The sequence below is a fragment of the Crocuta crocuta genome, unplaced genomic scaffold (assembly GCF_008692635.1).
Source record: "Crocuta crocuta isolate KB4526 unplaced genomic scaffold, BGI_CrCroc_1.0 scaffold35, whole genome shotgun sequence".
Taxonomy (NCBI): Eukaryota; Metazoa; Chordata; class Mammalia; order Carnivora; family Hyaenidae; genus Crocuta; species Crocuta crocuta.
In genome coordinates this window covers 3875771-3888490 of record NW_027530625.1, presented here as the reverse complement: position 1 = coordinate 3888490, position 12720 = coordinate 3875771, and the positions used below count along the sequence as shown (strand labels likewise).

Genomic DNA, 12720 nt, shown 5'->3' with positions numbered 1-12720 from the left:
GGGTGGCTGGGTGGTGCCAGGAGGACAACAAGGAGTATGTCCTTCAAAAACTGGGGCATCTGCATTCCGGCCAGTATGGTGGATCTGTGCAGCTTTGTTTTGGCCCCTCTCAGGCAGCAGGGGGCTTTCCCAGCAGCACTGATCATAATTGTGTTTTGTTTTGTTTTTTGATAAGATTTCAAAAGACAAACATACTCCCCCTCCCTCCCACCCCCTAACCTGGGTCAAAGTATTTAAGGAAGTCTGTCAGGTCAAGGGCTGACCACATAGATAAAACAACAGAAACTTCAGTGACCACACGCAACAGGGGACACAGAGTTGGTAAAAATAGTTTGGAAAAACTGTCATGCAAACAGACAACTGCAGCCCTCAACGAGTAACAAAAGAAACCCCATAGGACGGGAAGGGTCTAATTTTAAGAGTTACCATATTAGAACACTTCACATGTTCCAGCTCTCAACCAAAAATTACAAAATATAAAAGAACAAGGAAAATAGGTGCATTCACAAGGAAAAAAATATTAGAAACTATACTTGGGGGATTCTAGACATTAGAATTATTAGTCATACTACTTAAATCAATTATATATGCTCAAATTGCTTACACACACACAACCCACTATGGACAAAAACTAAAGGAAATCAGGAAAACAATGTCACTAAGAGACAGAAATTATAAAAAGGAGCCAAATAGAAATTCTGGAATTGAGAATAGTAATAGCTGAAGCCCTAACTGCCCCCCAACAGCCTAGAATGTGACAGTATTTGTATGTAAGGCCTTTAAAGAGGTCATTAAAATAGAGCTTTTAGGGTGGGCCCTAATCCAATCTGGCTGGTATTCTTATAAGAAATGAAATTTGGACACACAGAGAAGCATCTGGGGGATGCACAATGTGAAGATACAGTGAAAGATGGCCGGCCGTCTGCAAGCTGAGGAGAAAGGCCTCGGGGGAAACCAAATCTACAGACACCATGATCTTGCTCTTCTAGCCTCTAGAATTGTGAGAGGAAAAAAAAATTCCTGTTATTTAAGCCACCTAGTCTGTGGTGTTTTGTTTGAAAGACACAGGAAACAAATACAAGTTGAAATAAAAAATCCACAAGAGGAGTTCAATAGCAGACTCAAATAGGCAGAAGAAAAAAAAAAAAGTCCCCAAACTCCAAGACAAAGCGATTGAAATTAAGTCAGAGGAATCGTGAGAAAAATGAAGAGAAATGAACACTGTCTGAGGTACCTGTGGAACACCATCAAATGTACCAAACGCATACCAAGGGAGTCTCAGAAGAAAGAGTAGAAAAGGTATTAAGAGAAATATTGGTAGAAAACTTCCCGAATTTGATAAAAGAGAAACCTATACATCCAGGAAGCTCAACAAACTCCACGCAGGATAAAATTAAAGAGATTCACATTAGACACATTGTACGTGAAATAGTAAGTAGAAAGTCAAAGATAAGGGAGCTGAAAGGAGTAAGAAGGAAGTGCCTCATCACATGAAAAAGATCTTCAATTAAGATCCACAGCTTAAAAAAAACCAGCAGAGGCCAGAGGCAGTGGTATGGGATATTTAAAGTACTAGAAGAAAAAACTGTCAACTGATAATTCTGTGTCTGGCAAAACTACCTTTTCTTGAATGAAGGAGAAATTAAGACACTTTCAGATAAACAAAAGCTAAAGGTATTCATTACTGAGCCACCCAGGTGCCCCCAGACAAAATAGATTTTAAGTTGAAAACACTACAAGAACAAAGAAAGACATTAATACATTGATAAAAGTTTCAATCTATCAAGAAGGTAGAACCATAAACATATTTTCACTAACAAGAGAAATATATATGGAGCAAATATGGGCAAAACTGAAGAAAGAAATAGACCAATCTACAACAGGTTATGACTCCAAGTCCTCATTTTCAGTAATGGATAGAAAAACCAAACTTAAGAACCTGAACACTGTAACAAATCAATGATACCTAAAAGACAGAATACAGAACACAAAAAGTAATGAAGTTCTCATACACGCTACAGCATAAACCTGAAAACTTAGTTAAATCATGCAAAAGATTAACTTAAATAAGCCAGACAGAAAAGAACACATGTTGTATAACTTCACTTCTGTGAAATATCTAGAATAGGCAAATTCAGAGACAAGAGTAGATTAGAGGTTACCATGGATTCAGGGGAATTAAGAATGGGAGTTATTACTTAATATGTAGTTTCTGTTTTGTGATGAAAAAAATTGGGGGATTAGAAAGTGGTGCCTTTTGTATTAACATTGCAAGTGTAACTAATGCCACTGAATTGTACACTTGAAAACAGTTAAAATAGTAAATTTAGTGATATATTTTTTATCACACATTAAAAAAAACTGGGCAAAAAAGTCATGTAACTTTATTTTCAACTATGTCAAGGTAGTAATGGTCCTTATAATTTAAAAGTATCTGACCTCTGGGGTGCCTGGCTGGTTCAGTTGGTGGAGCACGTGACTCTTGATCTTGGGTTGTGAATTCAAGCCCCATGTTGGGTGCAGAGATTACTTAAAAGTCAAAAAAATAAATAAAAGTATCTGATCTCTGCCCTTAACTTTGGGCGGGTGTGGCACTTCTATCTAGTCCCTGATTTTACTAACATGCAAAGCCTGAACCTCTCCTTCATGGTTTCCTGCTATATAAGCCGTATTTACAAACTCACAGGCAGTTGTGATCTATATGGATAGTATAGCTGCTGTTTCAATTTTTATTTAAAAAAAACAAAAACATTTTTTAAAGTTTTATTTATTTCTGAGAGAGCGAGAGAGAGAGCGAGACAGTATGAGCAGGGGAGGGTCAGAGAGAGAGGGAGAGACAGAATCTGAAGCAGGCTCCAGGCTCTGAGCTCTCAGCACAGAGCCCGAACCCACAAACCATGAGATCATGACCTGAGCCAAAGTCGGACACTTAACCGACTGAGCCACTCAGGAGCCCCTCAATTTTTAAAGACTTTTACAGAAGTAATTAACTCACTAAAATGAACGCATAAATAAGTAAACCAACATAAAACACTACATGCAGAGTATGGGGGGGGATTTCTAAGTTGATCAAGGAATCTCACTGTTCAGAGTTCATAATCTGGTGGGGGGGAATGAAAAACATGCATACAACCCTGCTGTTCAAGGTAAACATGATAAAAGCACCACAAGAGACCTGTAAACCCAAGAGAAATTCAGAAGAGGGGACCTAGTATAGCCTACAGTCACATATCATTTCATAATAAATTTTAGTATCACCAGGGTAAGAGGAAGACTTGAGAGCAGCATATAATTCTTTTCATCTACCACATCCTAACCAAAATAATCTAAGAAAAATGAAAATACTGGCCAGAGTCCTAGAAACTAGGGACTAAGAGTTATCTGGATCAACTTTAATTAAGGACAGAGTGGAGATGGGGCCAGACTGGAAAGAGACATTACCACTGCAACTCCACCTAGTTCCCCAGGCAATCCTGGTATAATAGCAGCAATCTTGAGAGAAGAGCACTAATGCCTTGTTCATCTGGAAGGTCTGGCCGTAGCTCAAATCCCAGGGTGGACTATGGGACAGGTCTTGCAGATTAGCAACATTAAGAGGTGGCTGCACTAGAATACCAAAGGTTGCATAATGCCTCAGCAGAAAGTTTTTAAAAACTTGGCATGAGAGGGTGGGGTTCAGTTAGTAGCTGCAGGAAGGAGGCAAAGACCTAGCCCATCATTTGCCAGCTGGGCCAGAGACTAGAGCAGGTGCCTGGTATCACAATTTCACGAACACAGAAGAAAGTGCACAGAGCTGGAGTTCTCCTAAGAGTAAGACCTAGCCCCAGGCCCCAGCCATTGAACTCAGGTTAATCCCTGATGTCAGCTAAGGAGTTAAGAGTTGATTCCAACATCATTCAGGTATATGATAAAAGATCCCATAAGGGGCTCCTGGATGGCTCAGTTATTGAAGTATCTGACTTCGGCTCGGGTCCTGATCTCTTGGTTTGTGGGTTCAAGCTCCGTGTCGGGTTCTGCACTGACGGCTGGAGCCTGCTTCAGATTCTGTGCTCCCTCTCTCTCTCTCTCTCTGTCCCTCCCCTGCTTGCGCCCGCTCTTTCAAAAATAAATAAATACTAAATATTCTTTGGGAAAAAAAAGACCCCCAAACAATCTACTCACAAAGGGGGAAATTTTTCAGACCCAAACAGAACAGAATGTTTCCCTCTAAAGAATTAAAAACTTGGTTTGTTTTATTCTGTAGGTACATGGGGTCTGTAAATACATTCTACAGTAACAAAAAAGAAAATAGCAAGGGATAAACAAAGAACACAGTTTTGAGGGTATTGTTTCAGTTTTTAAAAAATGTTTGAGAGAAAGAATCCCAAGCAGGTTCTGCGCCAGAACCCCACATGGGGTTCAATCCCACGATCATGACCTGAGCCAAAATCAACAGGTGGACACTTAACTGACAGAGCCACTCACATGCCCCAGTTTTCTTCCTTTTTTAAAGTAAGCTCTATGCCCAATGTGGGGCTTGAACTTATGACCTCAAGATGACGAGTCACATGCTCTACTGACTGAGCCAGCCAGGCGCCCCTTAAGAGCACAGTTTATTTATTTTTAAAATGTTTATTTATTTTAGAGAGAGATCATGCGTGGAGGAGGGGTAGGGAGAGAATCCCAAGCAGGCTCTGCATTGTCAGCGCAGAGCCTGACTAGGGGCTCGATTCCCATGAACCATGAGATTATGACCTGAACCGAAATCAAAGGGTCAAGTAGGATGCTTACCCGACTGAGCCACCCAGGCACCCGTAGAATCTGCAATTTAAATGTGGGCCCTGGGGAAGCACTGGAAACTTCTCAGTGATATGCTGTGAAATATGTTTTGAAAAGACGATCTGCTGATGCACTTAAAAGTAGGACTAAGTCTGAAGTACAGGCTTCATTACAAGATTTCAGCAAACAATCCAGGTTGGAGGCAATGCAAGTAACAGCGAGTAGGGAAAACAGAGAGGTGGAATCAGTAGGACTGACTGAATTTGTAGGCAGGAAGATCCAAAGGTAGTGCAAGGCACAAATTATACCGTCCTGTGAAAAGTTAACCTCCAACATGGGAGAAAATATATGCAAATCATATAAAACTGTTAAGTGACCCACATCCAGAATACATAACGAACTCTTAAATTTAATAGAAAGACAGCTCAATCGAAAAATGGGCAAAGGATTTGAATGGACATTTCACCAAAGAAGATACACAAATAAGCACACAAAAAATTCTCAATATCATTATCCACTAAGGAAATGCAAATTCAAACTACAATGAGATGTCACCGATTAACACAGCTATGATACAGAAGACAGACAATAACAAGTGTTGACATAGATATGGAAGGATTAAAATTACACATTGCTGGTGGGAATATAAAATGGTGCGGCCACTTTAAAAAGTGTCTGGCAGCCCCTCAGAAAGTTACCATGCAACCCAACAATTCTTGGGTATATACCCAAGAGCACTGAAAACATGATATCCACAAAAACTCATACATGAATGTCCATAACAGCATTACTCATAATGGCAAAAAAATGGAAACGGTCCAAATGTTCTCATCTGACGACTGCATAAATAGAAGGTGGTATATCCATACAATGAAATATCTCTCCATTATGTACTATGCATATGTTATTGTACTATGCCATTCTTTTGGCAATAAAAAAGAATGACGTACTGATGGATGTGATAACATGGCTAAACCTTAAAACATTTTACCAGATGAAAGAAGCCAGACACAAAAGGCCACATCTTGCAGGATTCCAACTGTAAGAAATGTCCACAATATAAAGATTTCTAGACAAAAAGTAAATCAGTGGCTGCCAGAAACTACAGGGAAAGGATCACCGCTAATTGTGGTTTTTTCGTTTGTTTGTTTCTTGTTTTTGAGATGGGGGAGAAAGGATGAAAATTCTAAAGTTAGATTATGGTGATGGGCATACAGCCCACTGATTACACTAAAAAACTTTTTTTTTTGATGTTCATTTATTTTTGAGAGAGGGAGAGAAAGTAAGTGGGGAATGGGCAGAAAGAGAGGGAGACAGAGGATCTGAAGCAGGCTCTGTGTGGACAGTACAGAGCCCAATGCAAGGCTCGAACCCACAAACTGTGAGATCATGACCTGAGCCAAAGTTGCACGCTCAACAGACTGATCCATCCAGGTGCCCCTACTAAAAAACTTATAATTGTACACAAATCATGTCTCAGTAAAGCTATTTAAAAAAATAAGGTAATGCAAGGTAAACTAGTTACCTATACCAACTCTGAAGTTTCCAAACTGGGTAACTAGGAAAAGGTTGTAATTAGTAGGAATAATAACAGCATCTACTATTTATTAAATGTGTGCATTGTACCAGAGTCTGTGCAAAAGCAATGTACGTATTCTATCTCAATCCTCCTAACAATCCACTGGATAGGTAGTGTTTATTCCTACTGTATAGAATAGGAAACAGACACAGGGCGTCTAGGTGTCTCAGTAGGTTAAGCGTCCAACTTTGGCTCAGATCATGATCTCACAGTCTGTGAGTTCAAGCCCCGCATCAGGCTCTTTGCTGTCAGCGCAGAGCCTACTTCAGATCCTCTGTTCCCCTCTCTCTGCCCCTCTCACACTCGTGCGTACATGCGTGCTCTCTCTCTCTCTAAAATAAACATTAAAAAAAAGAAAAATAGGAAACAAAGATGCTAAACTACTCGCTTAATTAGTAAGTGGTGAAGTTGGAATTTAAATTCAAAACACCTGCTCAGGCCTAATATAGCCTGCAATGATAGTGTGGAAAGTAAAAGTGAATACTATTTTCACAAATAAACAACTGAAATAGTCTATAATATACAATGCATTCCTAAACTCCAGAGCAAATTACTCACCATCCTCAGACTTAATAAGGTATTGCATGTAAGATGCAATTTTTGTCATCTTACGTAGTATTTTTTATAAAAACTAATAGTAACAGTTCTAAAACATACATACCTATCTCAGTTCATTCCCACCATAGTTCATGGAGGCTCTCTGGCTTAAAAGAAATTTTTTTTTAATGTTTTTATTCATTTTTGAGAGACAGAGAGATACAGAGTGCTAACAGGGGAGGGGCAGAAGGAGAAAGGGAGACACAGAACCTGAAGCAGGCTCCAGGCTCTGAACTGTCAGCACAGAATCTGATGTGGGGCTCAAACCCACGAACTCTGAGTTCATGACTTGAGCCGAAGTTGGAAACTTAACCGACTGAGCCACCCAGATGCCCGTCTCTGGCTTTTTTAAAAGCAGAAGACAATGGACAAATATTGAAGTATCAGCAAACTCTAGATGACCTCCAAGATCTCTTTCAATTTTGAGGAGTTTAATGTATTTCTTATACAGATAAAGAACAGTATATCATGTTTTACACATTATTTAAACACAATTACGTACCTTAAAACACAGATAATAGGGAAGCAGATTCATCGGTCTTAAAGCCCTCCAGAGATTTCTTAATCAGACCATAAAGATAACTTGCATACTTATTATAGAGAGCCCATTTAAACCCAGTAAACAGGGGCGCCTGGGTGGCTTAGTCGGTTAAGCGGCCGACTTTCGCTTGGGTCATGATCTCGCGGTTCGTGGGTTCGAGCCCCGCGTCGGGCTCTGTGCTGACTGCCAGCTCAGAGCCTGGAGCCTGTTTCAGTCTGTGACTCCCTCTCTCTCTGACCCTCCCCTGCTCACGCTGTCTCTCTCTCTCTCTCTCTCTCCTAGAAATAAATAAAAATATTAAAAAAAATAATAAAAATAAACCCAGTAAATACTACTCCTATAAATCTAAAGATTGGCACAAATATACAAAAATACCAATCCCCCATGCCTACCAAAGTTCTTTACATTAGTCAAATGCTTTGCAGTTCACAAAGCAGGCTACGTAAACTTGGATCTTGAACTGTAATACCCCTAAATCATCACACTCATTTTAAGATGAGTAAACTAGGGGCATCTGGCTGGCTCAGTTGGAAGAGCATGGGATTCTTGATCTCAGGGTTGTGAGTTTGAACCCCATGCTGGGTGTAGAGATTACTAAAAAATAAATAAATAAATAAATAAATCAAACGTTGGGGTGCCTAGATGGCTCAGTTGGTCAAGCATCTGACTCTTGATTTTGGCTCAGGCTCAGACTGTGATCGGGGTCATAGGATTGCGCCCCACGCAGAGTGTGGAGTCTGCCTGGGATTCTCTCTCTGGGCTTTTCCTTCTCATGCTATCTCTCTCAAATAAATAAAATGAAAAATAAATACAAAATAAAATAAATCTTAGGAGTGTCTGGATGGCTCAGTCAGGTTAAGCATCTGGCTCTTGATTTTGGCTCAGGTCTCATGATCTTGTGATTCGTGGTAGCAAGCCCCGCATTGGCTCTGCTGACAGCATGGAGCCTGTTTGGGATTTTCTGTCCCCTCTCTCTGCCCCTCCCTCCCTCATGCATAAGGTCTCTCTCTCAAAATAATTTTAAAAATTNCCAAGGTTTTGTATCTCAGAAATAGTAGGTCAGGATTCAATTTTAAAGTTTAATTTAGGGGCAGCTGAGTGGTTCAGTCAGTTAAACATCCGACTTTGGCTCAGGCCATGATCTTGAATTTCATGGGTTGGAGCCCTGCATAGGGCTCTGTGCTCAGAGCCTGGAGCCTGCTTCGAATTCTGTCTCCCTCTCTCTCTGCCCCTCCCCTGCTCACCCTCTGTCTCTCTTTCTCAAAAGTAAATAAACGGTGTAAAAAAAAAAAAGTTTAATTTAAATCTAATATTGTTCTAAGTTAAAAAAAAAAAGTCCCTGAGCAGAGAAGTTTCTCTGAAGTGAGCTGCTGTAATGGTACAATGTAGAGCAGTGTCTGGCCTTAAAATGTGCAACAGCTCCTGCTCAGAAGTATCAGAACCTGTGGTCTAGAACAATTAAATACAAATACATCTTTATTTTTGTTGAAAAAAAAAAAAAATTTTTTTTCGTAAATAATTTTAAAAACCTGTAATTTTAGTAAGTTCATAGCTTACCTAATGCAAAGCTGTGTTCCTGGGAAAAAGCCCCTTATGCCATGGCCATCACAAAGCAGTATGGATGAATGAAGAAGAGGAACCCATTTCTCAGTTTTGCTTCAGATTAGAATCACACGGACTTCTGAAAGAAAAAAATCATGCTGAAAATGTAAAAGAGATGCTGGTGACATTCACCGTTACATATGCCTTGCTAATAAATACTATACGTGTGTGAGCAACAGAAAGAAAACTCACTGGTATTTTGGCTTATATTAACTTCTATTCTGTACCTTCTTAGCTTCTGCCTTGTATCTAAAATGGACTTAATTTTGAAATAATTTTAGATTTGCAGAGAAGTGACAAAGAATGCCGAGAGTTCTGTACACCCCTCCACCCCTCACCCAGTTTTAATAACGTCTTACATTACCATGGTACTCTGGTTAAAAATAGAAAACCAACATGGATCAATGTCTGTGTAATTTTACAAAATTAAAATATCCTTTGGAAAAGTGTTTTCAGTCTCCAGACCATTGCCAATCGGCACCCCTATAGGTTCTCCTAATTGGAACACGTTAGCCAAAGATCTTAGTTAAAATCTATTTTGGGATTTTTTAAAAATAAGCTACCTACTTTATGAAGTTTGATTCTTGTCTCCCTTTAATTTTAAAACACAGTTGAATGTTTTGCTTAAAAACGCCTCGGCAAATACTGCATTGTGGTAAACTCTCTGAGATTCAAAAGAGAAGGTATTGTTCTAACCACAAACTCCCCACTTATCGGTCATCCTGCCATTACATTACAATATAGCCAAGGAAATGGCTTTAAATGCAGTCTCATATTCATTAGCACTGGGATAACAAGCTCAAATCAAGAAAAACAGAAGGCAGAAAGAGCACTGGGTTTTAGAATAAGGATTAGCTACATACCAACAACAAAAAAAGGAAATATTTTTCCTCAACATGTTACAAATAAAGACAAAAATCTTTCCAACCATAAATATAAATAAGGTAAAAAGGAAAAGTTCATGAAAATAATACAGAGCACATTCAACTGATTTCAAGAGGCACATTTCAAAATTTCTGCAATCAGGATGCCATGGTCAAGTGGAAATTTTAATACTTGTCACCGCCTGAGACAACGATAGAGCATTCCTGAGAGCCTCATCAATGTTTCTGATGGCACAAACGGGTACCCTGGGGAAAAGTATGGACCCAACTCTGAAAAATATTCAAGAATATGTATGTTAAAAGTTTAACACTTTCACTAATTAATTCCACTTTTTTTTTTGATTTAGGCACTAGAACAGTCTCATTTAAAAACATCTAAGTCTAAAAATGTTTTCAAAAAGAATTTTTATAAGCCGAAATGATTACAAAAGCACATGCCATTCCTTCACTGCAGTGTTTTCTCCTCTGGTGGTACATAGAACAATCCATGGTATCAGAGGATTCAATACAGTAGAAACTCAGCTGCTACATCTCACAAGAAAGTCTGATAAACTACCACAGCAGGCTAATAGCTTAAATGAGAGAACATAACACCAAGGACCCCCCCCCCACCATCAGAAAAGACACAGGAAGTGACACATAATTTTGTATTATCATAATAACAGGGCTGTTTTTCCAACCCTAACAGTTTTCTTCATGTGAAAAGTAAAGTCTTCTGCAAACTCTCCACTTAACGCAGCAGAATCTGAGGAGTATGGAGGGAGGAGAGCTAGAGTAGGAATCTGCCTCAAGTAGAAAACTTGAGGGATGATTTTAAACTGAATTCTTTTAACTGAACTCCTTTTCCAAGGACACTAGCTGTGACAAGAGCAGGCATCAACAAACAACTGGATGTTCAACTAAATGCTCCTAAGAGGTATAATTTACTGTTTTAAAGTGTTCAATTAGTAGAATTAAACACATTCACAGGGTTGTGCAATCATCACCACTCTCCATTTCCAGAACTTTTTCACCATCCCAAACGAAAACTCTGTATCCATTAAAAATAACTGCATTCCCTCCTCTACCAGCTCCTGGTAAACTGTATTCTACCCTCTGCCTCTATGAATGTGTCTATTTTGGACAAAGCATAAGTGGATTCGTACAGTATTTGCTCTTTTGTGTCTGGCTTATTTCTCCTGGAGGTACCTTAGTAAAGCAAAGAATGAAAACCAAATTATTAGGTTTCTTACCATCTAACTGTACCTACTGACACAATTTCTGAACTAACCAGACTGCTCTCCCCAAAATCCTGCTACTGTTCCATGGGCCCCCAGGGCCCCAGGATCTCAGACGGACCCTTCCTTAGCCCGTAGAAAGGCGCAGTGAAGCAGTGTACTTCTCCCTCAGAAAAGCTGTGGAGGCCATCCTGGGGTACGTGGACGGAACGAAGGGAATTAGGGTGCCGTGCAGGCCTAAAACACCACGGGTAAGAAAAGGCAAGGATTTATCAGGCTACTTTGGCCCCCAGATGGTCTCGGGTCTGCCTGCCAAGAGGAGCTCCTGCACCCGGACACTTAGGCTGGGCGACACCTGTCAGAGTTGAGACCAGACTGCAGTCTAGTCGCTGAGAATGTCACCCGTGCAAGAAGCTTCACAGGGTCATGAGTCACCTTGCATGGCTCAGAGGTCCGGGCAAGCCTGCCCTGCCCCGCCCAGAGACAAACCCAGTTAGCAGAGCCACAAACAAGAGAGAAAGACACAAAACTGGCAGCAACACAGACGACCCAAGAGCAGGGCTGACAGCAGGCCATGAGTGAGACCCAGGGTTAAGAAACACATAAGCAAGGTGCAGACAAAAATAAAGCCATGGTCCAGAGAGAGACGGGCTCGAGAGAGACAAACCGGAAAGAAACACAAAGTTGACAGGGGCCGAGTTGAAATGCAAAAGGGGCAGGTGATAACAGGTGACAGATCGCAACAGAGGTGAAACACTACTTAGTAGTCAACAGAGACAGACACCAGCAAAGTCTGGGCAGTCTTTCTCCTGGCTTTGGCTCGAACCCGAGGCCGCCACGCCGCACCCCCACGGCGCCCCCGAAAGGCCAGCGGACGAACCGGGGCGGGATCTCTAAGCGCTCTGGCCCGCCAAGGTCCGCCACCGCGGGGTGACCTTGGGCGGGACGCTGCCTCAGGGGCCCTGGTGTCGCGGTCGGCGCGCCGGACTGGCTGGAGTCGGCCGGGGACTCCGGGACTCCAAGCGCCCGAGCGCGGCTTAAGCATCCAGGTCGGCGGAATGGGCCTGCCGGGCCGGGGGCGCGCGCGCCGGGACCTGCAGAGAAGCCCTTAAACCTCTCCGGCCTCCCTCCTTCCCCTTCGCTACGTGCTGTCCCAACTCCGGCGTACCTGCTAAGGGCTCCGCACTCACATAACCCGCCCGCGGGACACTTTCCGCCACCGGCTTCAGGCCCGTTCAACCGTCGCCGCCGCGACCGCCTCAGCCTGCGCCTCCCGCCCCCGGAAACGCTTCCCGGTTCCGCCCCCGAGACTGCCAGTGCTTCCGGGGGTGCGTCAGAGAGAGAGCGGTGTGCGCATGTGGGACTCGCTTTCGGGGCGGGGCTTCAGGAGAGGACGCCCTTGTAGCTAGCGACTGCGCAGTGTAACCCGGAGCAGGTTAATCGGCTCAAGGAACGACAGTGGAGGCTACCACTGGGAATTAGGAAGCGGGTTCCAAGTCCGAAACCCTTTTCAAACCTCTTTCCCATGCTGCCTCGCAGAAA

General features: G+C 41.9%; 1 protein-coding gene across 1 annotated transcript in view; it reads right to left on the bottom strand.

The window, feature by feature from the left end:
* Positions 1 to 12446, bottom strand: part of ZBTB43 (zinc finger and BTB domain containing 43) — a 21600-nt gene extending 9154 nt beyond the window's left edge. Inside the window, exons 1-2 of the mRNA XM_077768247.1 lie at positions 12347 to 12446; positions 9033 to 9156 (exon numbers count right to left, since the gene is read on the bottom strand). The gene's annotated coding sequence lies outside the window, so the exon portion shown is untranslated. The remainder of the gene's footprint in view (positions 1 to 9032; positions 9157 to 12346) is intronic.
* Between the last annotated feature and the right edge of the window lie 274 nt (positions 12447 to 12720).